Source organism: Euprymna scolopes, chromosome 2 (assembly GCF_053919585.1).
Source record: "Euprymna scolopes isolate OS-2025 chromosome 2, ASM5391958v1, whole genome shotgun sequence".
In the NCBI taxonomy this organism is placed as follows: Eukaryota; Metazoa; Mollusca; class Cephalopoda; order Sepiida; family Sepiolidae; genus Euprymna; species Euprymna scolopes.
Window position 1 is genome coordinate 27,706,832 of NC_136483.1, and position 13,588 is coordinate 27,720,419.

A 13,588-nucleotide genomic window follows, 5' to 3' on the forward strand; every position below is an offset into this window, starting at 1 on the left:
AAAAGATAAAAGAAAATGACTCATGCGTCACCACCGAGAATTGAAACCAAAACGTTTAGCTTATGATTTACTTTTTCCTTTGCCGTTAATGCTTGATCTATGAAGACATGTTTGCTGCAAGACTAAAAATTAGAACATGACCCAATAGCTACTACCTTACACATGCATATTCGTAATGCCATTGTTCAACCTTCAACTGGCAAATTTCATTTCTTCAATTTTCACACTTGTATACAAATTATCCTCGACTAAAATCCAAATATAAAGTTTTGCATGGGTTCTAATACCCTATATGTGAAGCTTCATGTCTGTAGACTATAAACTGACAAAGAATTTTGTTAAGCAAAATTATTTAAGCAAACATAAATATATATCTATTTTTGTTTATTTTTCATCATTCGTCTGAGGACGACTTGAGGGTGAAAACGTTCGCAAATACGGCAAATTTGTTTTTACACTCGAACAGAAATTAGTATATCAAAAAGAAGAAATGGATTGTAAGAGAAACAAACAGCAGTTGTCTCTGCTCTTCCATGAAACGTGCATAAATATATATAGAAAAAGGTTTGTGTTTACTATAACTTTTTCATGCAAATATTACGCAAGTATAAATCATGTAGAATATCTCATCAATATTACACATAATAGTTAAAGATGATCATCCCATAAGAAAACCGAAAAAACTAATAGGAAATTAATTAAAATGTATGTTTAAAAGAATATGCAAATTAGCTAGATCTTTTGCTAGTGCATGCATTTCCACGGCCAGGAAAGTTGAAATTTTCTTCTTAAATAAGTAGAAAAAAGGGTTTTTAATATGAATATTAATACACAAAAAGAAATTCATAGGAATATATCTATCTATATCTAAATATATATACATAAAAAAAAATTATTCTTTATCATTCGTTAGAAAACTATTTAGTCAGTAAGTTATTCAATCACCTGCAATCACTGCATCAACTTGCTCTCTCGAATTCACTATAGTACCAGGAATAATTTATTTTTTAAGGGATCATCAATTGTTCACCATGAAACACTGTTTCGGGGATTTAAAAACAATTATGTATATATATATATATATATATATATATATATATATATGTATGTATGTATATATATATATATATATATAGCGTGGCGAATCCCTATAGAGATGAAAGATGAAACGTGATAGATTCTGTGTAGTTGTCATATTTTCCAAACTTACTACCTATCTCTACTCACGTATTAAGCACTGTTAAAGTAAATACTGATAATTTATATATATATATATATATATATATATATATATATATATATATATATATATTAATAAAGTAGCCGCAGGAATTCTCCCTTAGACAAAATATTGTAGGCTTGCAACAATAGATGCCACATAGAAATTCAATACAGCTAGGCTAATAGCCACTATCTTATGTAGCATTTGAACACCATTTCAGACACATTCCGTCATGATAATAAAATACTACATTACATCCTACAAGCAACACCATCACAATCACAACATCGTTAGAGGAAGGAGTTTTTTTTTCTCTAAATATTTAGTCCTACCACTGCTACCAGTAGTCACCGGGAGAAATTCTACACGTTCCACAGATTCTGTAATCATACCAACCATAACTGGCTCATACATATTTAGATCTAACATTATCTTTTCTAATTTCCGATTCAGAAATAAAAATGCCTCCCTTTCCAAAGTACATCCATTCTGATAATTCTCATATTCCGGAATCCAGTTCACTTTATAAATGAATGGTTACTAACATTAAAATATGGTATTACCAAGCGGCATATTCTTTTGCCCATCATCAAGTTCATTTAATGCATAGATCATTTCAGTCATAATGTTCATTAATCAGTTTACTTGCTTTCTTTTACAAAGTTTAAAACATGCTATCCACTATAAGAATCTTTGTTGTCATCAAAACAACAACAAAAAAATTACAAAGCCTGTGATCGAGTTTTTTTTTTACCATCGAACACACTTCGTAATACAAACTGGTATCAATTACAGGCATAATTTTCAGATTACAAAAAAATAAATTAAAAAAAAACAGAATTGAACAATGCTGCTCCGACTATTTACTTTAAAAAAATGTTTCACTTATTCGTAAATTTGGAATTATTCGTTACAAATTGATCCCCAACTATTAGAGTCATTAAAAATACTAACTTAAATTACTTTTTTAATTTGAAAATTAAGCCTGTACTTGATGATAATCGCCGGAAAAAAATTACGACAAAATGAAAAGGAAAAATTTAAAGGCTACGGGAATCATTGTCCAGGTCCGCCGCAGTGTTTTTTGATTTTTCTTGTCTTCATGACAAAATGTCCCCTCTGAAATGAGTACACTAGGTTATAATTAATTTTTAGTTTATTCTTTTATTTTCATTATAGATTACAGGCGGACGGTAACACCTGCTATCTAAAAGGCCACAATATCCTACTTTTATGTGACACGTTAGGTGAAAGCACAGAATAATCACATCACATAATCAAATCGCTATGTTAAGAATAGATTTATAGATATTAACGTTGTTACTTCAGCACATTACATTCATTTCGGTTACAGGCACCAGTGCTCACTATTTTACTGGGCCAGCAGCGGCTCCCACAAACAACTGTAGTTTGTTTGTTTTTTTACTGGGGGTGGTGGGAGGCATACTTCTACTGGGCAATGCCGGTACATGGGTCCTGCTAGTTTAAAATATATTTCATTATAACAATTTATGTAGATACATGAAATAATAATAATAATAATAATATTTCATGTATCTAGATAAAATTTAATGTATCTACTTTCAGTATTTACTTCCACAGTGCTCAGTACTTGAGTAGAGTTAGGTAGTAATTTTGAAAATACACATGGCAATTAAGTTACTTTCTGTGTTTCATCCTCTTGAGGCTTATTACCTGAAGAATCTGGTTGAGGATGAAACACAGAAAATTCCTGTAGCTTAATTGACATATACTTTTTTATTTTTTATTCAATTTTCACCCCAAACAAGGAACAGTGCCACTTTGAAGTAGGGAGCTAGTATAAGGGACATAATTTGCAGGGGAATTATGAAGGGAGATGAGTAGAAAGATGTTTGGTCACATTATACTTGAACTTCTGCATATCAGTACAGTTGAGAAACCAGTATCCCGGAAGGGAGTTCCAAAGATTTGCAGTTTTGGGGAAGAAACTATTGGAGTAAAAGGCTTTCTTACACCTAGGGATCTCTACTGTAAAAGTGTGGGACTTAGTTGCTTGTCGGGTTTGTAGGGGGGTAGTCACGTCAAGGAGGTACAAGTGCTTGCAGTTCATCAGAGTATTTCCCATTAAAGTATTTAAAGACACCCACACATCAGCAGAAAAACAAAAAAAAAAAAGAAATAAATAAATAATAGTAATAATGACAAAGACAACATAACAGAGAACAATAAAAAAGCTCACGCTAAAACAAGTTATAAACAAAAAAAAAAAAATAAAATAAAATAAATATAAAGACAAATAAATAGAAATAAAAATAGCAAATTTATAAACATGTTAATTACCTAAATTACATAAATCCCCTACTCACATTTGCCCCGAGGCCTCACATAGCTACACAACTTCTGACCCTTCATCCAGCATGCTTTGAATCGACCTGTTACGCACAACATTTGAAAAGGGAAAATTTTTTTAATAATGGAATACGTCGCATAGACTTACAAGTAAGACATTTTACCATACAACTGAATATATATATATATATATATATATGTATATATATATATATATATATATATATATAAAAGTATATGTATGTACTTATTGATTTGTAAATCGCCACTTGTTCTCATCTACTCTTACCAACAGCGACTATAATTCATTCCTCGCATTGTGACAGCCTTCTAAATCTCTTTTACACACCTATCCCACACAATGCTTCAAGCAAACTACATATCAATCCTATATATATATATATATATATATATATATATATATATATATATATATATATATATATAGATGTATATAAACACACACATATATGCATATATATGCATATATGTATGTATGTGAACAAACATGTTTCTACTAATCTCCCTTCATAATGCCCCTGCAAATTATGTCCCTGATAGTAGCCCCCTGCTTTAAAGTGGCACTGTGCCTTGTTTGTGGTAAAAAAAAAAGAAAAAAAAAGAAGGATACTTTCAGGTGTAAGTAATTTTCTGGCACAGTAGAAAGAGCCCACCTTCTTTGAAGCAGCTTTGGCAATGCTCTCAATCTATATATTCCAGTTCATGTTCCCTGTAAACGTTAGGCCGAGGAGTTTAAAGGAAGTACTTTCAGGCAGTATATATTTTCAAAACTTACTATATATATATATATATATATATATATATATATATATATATATATATATATATATACACGCACACACACATATGCATATATATACATATATGTATGCATATAAACACACACACATGCATATATATATATATATGTATGTATATAACTACACACACATATGCATATATATACATATATCTATGTATATAAACACACACACACATATGCATATATATATGTATGTATGTATGTATGCATGCATGCATGTATATAAACACACACATATGCATGCATTAAGCCCAACTCCCTACACAGTACCTCTTATGCTTATGTCCCTGATAGTAGCCCCCTACATCAAAGTGGCAATGTGCCTTGTTTGGGGTGAAAAATAAAAAAATAATTTTTTTTTTAAATACATATGTATGTATATAGACACACACATATGCATACATATACATATGTATATAAACACAGACACATATATATACATATATGTATGTATATAAACATACACACACACACATATATGTATATAAACACACACACACACATATATGTATATAAACACACACATATATATGTATATAAACACACACACATATATATACATATATGTATGTATATAAACACACACACACACATATATATATGCGTCCAATGGTTGGCATATAGCTGGGGTAGAAGTGAGGACGAGCTCCCACTCTTCTTTAAAATACTCTCAAAGCATGCACAAATCTATAGCACCGACAATCTAGTTCTACTCCTGGCTTAATCACTAAACTCGACAGACCTATTTTACTGACAGGAGAGAATATGTCAGATGAGTGACTAGCGACTTAAAACCAGTAGCTCAGAATAGATGGTGTTCAACAGTCTGGCAAGATCAACCATCTAGGAGAAGGAAAATTGTGTCTCACAGTTCACTAATCAGGAGTAAGACTTTTGGAGTCAACCTCAATGGTTATATCTGGAAGGTAATTCGTTGCTGACTACAGCTTAACTCTGGCAACTGTTGTAACATCATCAGTGTTCGAGCTGCATAGGCTCCTGCCCTTTCCTTGGACATGGGCTGACGGCATGAAGGAGGCATTATATCCTGAAAAGGACACTCCAACGTCTTCTAAAGGTGGTGGCAAAACATGACACAGTTTCCATAGGTAATTACTTAAATTGGCCTAGAGCATTGCTTAAGGGTTTATTTCTGCCAGTGGGATGGAATATTGTACTCCCATTGGATAGCCTAATCTAGGCAGCTCTTGGTCAGTTAGGTTCTATCCTGTCAGGAGCCATCTACTTTACTGAGTGCATGAGGCTTAGGACTTGAAAAAGTCTGAAAGGTGGTCTGTAAATATGCAAATTAAAAAAAAAATGGAAATTGGACAACATCGACTAAAAATGTTACTTTTACACATGTGCAAATATACATTTATACCTTTAACAATGCTATTTTTTCAGTAGCTCAGATGGTAACAAATAATGCTGAAGTGCTGTATGACTTTGATTTTGATTCTAGCTGATGTCATATTTTCACTTTTTTTTTTTTAAACTTCTGAAATGACTACTATATATTGGATACAATATAATAATAAACAGAATGTTGGTTCTATAATAATACAAAATCTGCATAAATTAAAATATATGTATCTGCTATATATTACATTATGTATATATCCCTATATATAATAAAAGAGGCGCATTTTTTCCTCTCTGAACCAAAATACTGTAAGGTTCACAACAACAGATGGTACATACAAATTTATTATTTTTACACTACTAGCCATTACCTTATTTAACTATAGAACGAAATTTTAGACACATTAATTTGTAATATTAAAACATTACATTTATTCCTAGGAATGCCATCATCATCATCATTTCCATAGCCTACAGAGGAAGCAGTTCTAATTTCACCCCTATTCCATAAGTCCTCTTATGACTCCATTCTCCACCGCGTGAATTTATAATTTTTTCCTGTTTTCCTGTGTCCATGCCGTCATTAACTGCCTACTTACTTTATACATTATCTATCTACACTAATAATTCTCCCATGCTGGTCCAGTTGATTGGCTGAAAAGTAGACATTCTAAAATTCCACTATTCGGTTCTTCCACCATTATCATCATTTTTTTTTACTTGGATTGGATATCATCAAAAGTTTTAGTTACATGTATGTGTTATTTCGTGTTTATACTTAGATTAGATATTACTTCGCAAAAATCCGGTAAAGAGTTATAACACCCAAAAGGCAACCACACAAAATGAAACAATGGTTCTTGAGGAAACAAAAATGAAAAGGCTCTGATTTATTTTGGATTTGGAACCGGATGTTCATAATCTGCATAAGTACCGTGTTTTATTAGAATTTTTTGTTTATTAATGATTGAGTTTTATTTTTAAAATACAAGAAATTATTTTTATTTAAAACTCTTAACGTCTTGGTTTATTTGTGAAAGAATTTTACTTTAAAAATAAAAGAAATTTTTTTTTTTCAAACTCATAACTTAGATTATTCATTTGTTTACTTGTGAAAACATTCGGTTTACGTTCAGTGTGATAGCAATATAACCCACTTTATTCTCTTTTGTTTAATATAGGGTTAGCAAGTATTCATACAACTAAACGGCAATCCTGCCGATAGAGATATATAAGATAGATAGATAGAAAGATAGATACATAGATAAAGAGAGTGAGAGAGAGAAAGAGCTAACCTCATTGCGAGAGAGCGAGAGAGAAAGAGAGACAGAGCTTTCGTACTTCTCATGCCTCATTCAACTCTTTCTTTTTTCTACATCTCCTTTTCCTTCTGTCATCATATGGTAGCACAGTGCTTTTCAACGTTTTCGCTGGAGCAGAACCCCATGAAAACATTCTACTGGCTCATGGAACTCCTATGCAAAAATTTAGTTGTCTTATGCAAAAAACTGCACTTACAAATTAAAATGAAACGAAAACGCTCCTATGATTTTTAATGTGATTCTTTTGGTGTTAACACTATAATAAGAATGTATAAAAGCAAACATAATAGTGGAAAGACAAGTTAATTTTTCAAATGTAGCGAGTTTAATTGTGTAGAATTTAGGATATTTAAACAATAAATTTGTAAAAATGCGCATATAATAATTAAATAGATTTTCAAAATTGAATTTAACATTTTGTTTATTTGTTTCTTTAATTTAATTAATTTAAATTTAAAAATTGCAGAACCCCTGGACTGTACTGGCGGAACCTTAAGGTTCCGCGAAACCCTGGTTGAAAAGCACTGATGCAGATATTTTTTCCCTTTTTTTTAAAATATTTTTTATTTATTTTTATTTTTTTAATTTTTTTAATTTTTTTATTTTGGGGTTGGGGTGGTACTTGAACCGGTAAGCTCTGCTATTTACATTTTTATAGATTTTTCTTTTTGGAGATTAACTATTATTAAATGTTATTTATTTTTATTTTTACACACAAATATGTCAGAGTGCAAAATGCTATTGAAATTTAAAACTATTTGTACGTACTTTCATCTATTATAACTATTATTGAATTTTTTGTTATTAATTATTGACCCAAATAGGTCACAAAGCTAAATATATTGCTTTTTATTATTATATACCTTACATTTCAGGCTACTTTCTTGCCAACCACACCCACACTCACAAAAATGGGGTGTCTGTTGCGAAAGCCGTTCTAACAGAGGAGGTTGCTGGTTTTACTACAACAACAACACCAACAACACCAATTGTACTTTAATCTTTTACATGGTGGGGAGCGGAGAGGATGTTACCACCAGCCAATGTCGATTAACAGATCCTGCTAGTTAAAAATATTGAGACTTCTTCAGTTCTCTCCAATAAATGCCTTACTGAATCTTACTTTCCTGCCAGCTGAAAAATTACTTCTATTGTACCAGTTTTCAAAAATTCTGGCGAGAGAACTGACCCACTTAATTATTGTCCCATTAACCTCCTCCTTCTCTTTGCCAAAATCTTTGAGTCCTTAATTAATCAAGCACTAGTTTGCCACTTCATAGATAATAAACTTCTTTCTGACCAACAGTACAGATTTAGATACGCCCATTCTACTGCAGATATCATAACTTTAATCTCTGAACGTATATACCATGCACTGGATAAGGCAGGAGAAGTTAGGTCAGTAGCACTAGACATATCAGATAGGTTCATAAGAGTAGTGGTTGATGGGCAGAAATCAGAAGCTCTTAGTATTAATGCTGGAGTCCCTCAGAGGTCCATCCTGGGCCCTACTCTTTTCCTGATCTATATTAATGATCTTCCAAATCACATCCTTACATCATTCGTAGACATCTATGCTGATGGCACCACTATCTATGGTAGCACATCTAAGACCGTAAACGACCAAGTTTTCTCTGATTCTCTCTCCTTTGATCTTGAGCAAGTGGTACAATGGAGAAAGAGGTGGCTTGTTACTTTTAATGCATCTAAAACCAAGCTTTTATCTTTACATCATCAATGCTCTGTTTCCCATCTGGCATCAATTGAAATGAGTGGCTCTCGTCTTGAGGATGCCTCATGTTTTGACAAGCTTCTGGGCTTGACCTTTACTCCTGATCTTAAATGGAACATATACATAAAATCCTTTGCCAAGGGCGCTGGAAAAATGGTGGGATCCTTCTATCGATCCAGTAGATTTCTCACTGCTGATGCAATTCTCTATCTATATAAGAGCCAGGTGCGTCCAAGGATGGAGTACTGTTGCTGCTAGAAAGGACTTATCCTGTCTTGATAGAGTTCAAAATAGACTTCGTAGCCTTGTGGGGGATGTCCTTTTCTCTTCCCTGTAACCTCTTTCTCACAGAAGAAATGTTGCGAGTTTATCTCTGCTTTATCGTTATTTTCATGACAGGTGCTCGGCTGAGCTCCATTCTGCTACACCCGTGTAGCAGAAAACCCTATCACTAGTTTCCCCTACTCTTTATCTGTGCCTAAACCTAAACGTATATTCCATGAACAAAGCCTCTTTCTTAAAACTGCACGACTATGGAATTGTCTTCTGTTTTTCTGCTTTCCAGCTGACTACAATATGGTTGTCTTCAAGTCTAACGTAAACAAATTTTTGATGAGCCGTTCCATATAAGTTAACAAATTTACCGAATCTCCATTACTAACGGTTACTATATTGTCCAATTTCTACTGTACACTCTTTAACCTCTATCCTCGAGTGGCCTCTTGGCCTTGATAAGTGGCGATGCCTATGTAAAAAAAAAAGGTTGTCCTTGATTGTCATACATCTGAACATAATATAAATGCGGGTGTGCAACAGGGGTTAATCCTCAAACCATTCTTGATATTCATAAATGACCTCCCTGATAAAAATTGTCTCTGAGATAGGTATATTTGCTGATGACACTACGCTTTGTAACAGACTCAAGGGGAAGACGAATGAATACATATCTAACAAAATGGCTAAAACTCTAGAGAAAGTCTTTAGTGGAATGAGGCCGAAACTGGATAGTAACATTCAATGCTTCCTTCTCAACCACTGATTGCTCTGCCTAATGATACACTACCTGAAAGCATTTCCCTCAAGCTCTTAGGCTTAACATTTACAAACAACATGAATTGGAACAATTACATTGAGGTAATTGTCAAGGCTGCTGTGGGGAAGGTGGGCTCCCTCTACTGTGCTAGAATGTTGCTCATACCCAAGAGTATTCTGTATCTCTACACAGTCACTATTCATTCATGCATGGAATATTGTTGTCATATCTGGGTTGTTGCATCTGCCACTATTCTCTCAATCCTAGATATAAGGTTAAAAAAAGTTTCTAACCTAATAGGTCCCACACTGTCAGTCAAAATCCAACCTCTGTCCCATTGCCGAAATGTGGCATTCCTGTGCCAGTTTTACAATTTAACGGTAAGTGCTCGAACGAACTCAAAGCACAAGTATTCCCTCAACATAAATATCTTTGACAAACATGACAAGCAGCAAAATCCCACCCCTACATTGTAGAGATCCCTAGATACCAAAAAGCCTTCTACTCAAATAGCATTTTCCCTCAAATAGCTAGACTTTGGAATTTCCGCTTAAGCCACTGCTTCCCTGACTGTACTCAAATGTAATGTGAAGAGATATCTCGCTGCCCAACTCCCCACATAGTACCACTGTAAATTTGTCTCAAATAGTAGCCCCTTACGACTTAGTGGCACTGTGCCTTGTTTAAGGTGAAAAAACAGTCAAAATATATATATATATATATATATATATATATAGATAGATAGAGAGAGAGAGAGAGATAGATAGATATTAAGGATTAATATTCTATCATATTTTTTTTTTTTTTCTTTTTTTACACGGTGGTCACTCAGGGATAAGGGTTATAGTACAGTACGTTAGTGTGGAGATTTGATGAAGTGTTTACTTAAGGGGGCGGTTTCAACCCTTATTTTCTTTCACCATCTCCCTTAAAGGGGTTTAATCTTTAAAATATATTTTCTATGCATATGCTAAATAGCAAAATTAAGTCAAACCAAAATTAATATTTTGCTTATGACTTTTCCTGTGAGGAGATGAGCCTACATCGCAAATCCATGGATCACGGAAATTAACATAAATATTGTATTTTTGTCAAAACAATAAATTTTTTGTCTAGAAAATTATATTTTTTCTGAATGAAATTTAAATATAAAAACTGTAAATTTTATATATATATATATATATATATATATATATATATATATATATATATATATATTTTACATGGAGGTCACCACTTATCAAGGCCTGGAGGCCACTCATGGATAAGGGTTATTGCGTGTACAGTAATCTATGAGATAGTATTGTAGTAATCATTAGTATTGGAGATTTGATAGAGTATCTTACTTAAGGGGGCGGTTTGTCAGGAATTTGTTTATGTTGGACTTGAAGACATCCAAGTTGTAGTCAGGTGCGAAACAGGCAAACGGAAGAGAGTCTCACAGTCGTGCACTTCTGAGAAAGAAGCTCTGCTCATGGAATCTACGTTTGGATTTAGGCACAGATAAAGAGTGGGGAAAATTATTGACAGTAGTTTCAGCCAGACAGGTGTTTCTTGTGAAAGACTGGTGAGGCGGGACGAGAGATTGGAGCTCAGACAAGCACTTGCCATGGAAATAACGATAAAACAAAGACAGGCTCGCAACGTCTCTTTTGTGGGAGAGAGGCTGCAGGGAAGAGAAAAGAGCATCCCCCATTAAGCTACGAAGTCTATTTTGTACTCTGTCAAGGCAGGATAGGCTGTTTTTAGCAGCTCCTACCTAGATGTGGCAGCATTACTCCATCCTTGGACGTACTTGGCTTTTATACAGATAGAGAATTGCATCAGTAGTGAGATATCTTCTGGAACGGTAGAAGGATCCCACGATTTTCCCAGCGTCCTTAGCAACAGACCTGATGTACGTGTTCCATTTCAGTAAAGGTCAAACCCAGAAGCTTGTCAAAACATGGAGCCTCCCCAAGATGAGGGCCATTCATTTCAATTGATGCCAGATGGGGATCAGAGTGTTTATGATGTAGAGATAGGAGCTTGGTTTTGGATGCATTAAAAGTGACCAGCCACCTCTTCCCCCATTGTACCACATGCTCCAGATCAAAGGAGAGAGAATCAGAGAGAACTGTCATTTATGTGTTGCCATAGATGGTTGTGTCATCAGCATAGATGTCAACGAATGATTTAAGTATGTGTTTAGGGAGATCATTGACGTAGATCAAGAAGAGAGTTGAGCCCAGGATGGACCCCTGAGGGACTCCAGCATTAATACTGTAGGCCTCTGATTTCTGCCCATCAACCACTACTTTTATGAACCTATCGGAGAGAAATGATTTAATGATTGAGAAAACATTTTCAGTGATACCGTAACTGGAAATCTTGTGAAGTAGGCCCTTATGCCATACCTTATCGAAGGCCTTCGATATGTCAAGAGCAATTGCCCTGTAAAGGAATCCTTTGTGGAGAGATTCACTAATCCTATGAGATATAACCTTAGCACATCTGCTGTAGATCTTGTGGAGCAGAAACCATATTGCATGCCATTAAGAAGGTTGTTTCTGCTGAGATGGTTGACTACTTCTTTATTTAATATGGATTCCAGCAACTTACTCATGACACACAGGAGATCTATTGGTCTGTACTGAGAGGGAGATGACTTTTCACCTGAATTCTTAAATACAGGGCATACTGATGAGGTTTTCCAGGGTGTTGGAAAGCACTTCTCCTTAAGGCAACACTTAAACAGTTTTGTAAGTATGGGGGCAAGTTCTGGTTGGAGCTTTTTCAGCACTATAATTGGAATGCCCTCAGGGCCAGTTGCTTTACTGTAATCAAGGTTCTTGATTAGCTTGGCGACCTCACGCACAGATATTTTTATGTTGCATAGTGTGTTGTCCGTTATAGGAGGAAATACGGGGAGTTGATGGCCTTCGTTCTAGGGTAGAATTAGCTGCAAAGTTCTTGGAAAATAGTCTGGCCTTGTTTTGATGCTGACGAGATGACCTCAGGTCCATTGATGATGGTTGGGATAGAACGCATGCTTCTATTCAGGATCCTGTTTGCTATTTGCCAAAACTGGTGGAAACCAAGCCGCTGCTCAGCTACTTTGGATTTAACGGACTGAGCATATAGCTCTCTTGCATTTTTTATTACTCTTTTACAGTGGTTGCTCGCAGTCCTGAAAGCAGCTTTAGTCTCAGTACATCTATTACGTTGGTAGCTATATATATATATATATATATATATATCGTTAATGAAATGGCAATTTTATGATTTTATGTGTCCATAAAAATTTCCTGTCCTCACCAACTCGTCAGGTGTTGTTTATGATATTACCAATAAAAGGTTCATTTTGCACATGATAAATATAATATGATATATATATATATATATATATATATATATATATATATATATATATATATATATATATATTACAAATACTTTTTATAACTATAGCAATGAAAGTTTTTAAAAATTATAATACTTTTATCCTTTTTTTAATGACTCATAAAGTGTTATGTGATGAAAAAGGTAAAACCAATATATGGTTAGTATGTAATATCAGGTCAGTTTTCGGTTTCCATTCAAAATTAGGATTGTTACTATGTGCAGTCTATTATCCTTAAGAACAGCAAGAATGTCCACTCGCCCTCAGCTATGGACAAAATGACAGCTGTGATACATCTACAATAGATTTATGCTTTAATTAAAATTCCAGCATTAAATAACACACAAAGGCTTGGTGTGTCGGGAAACAGACCAGCAA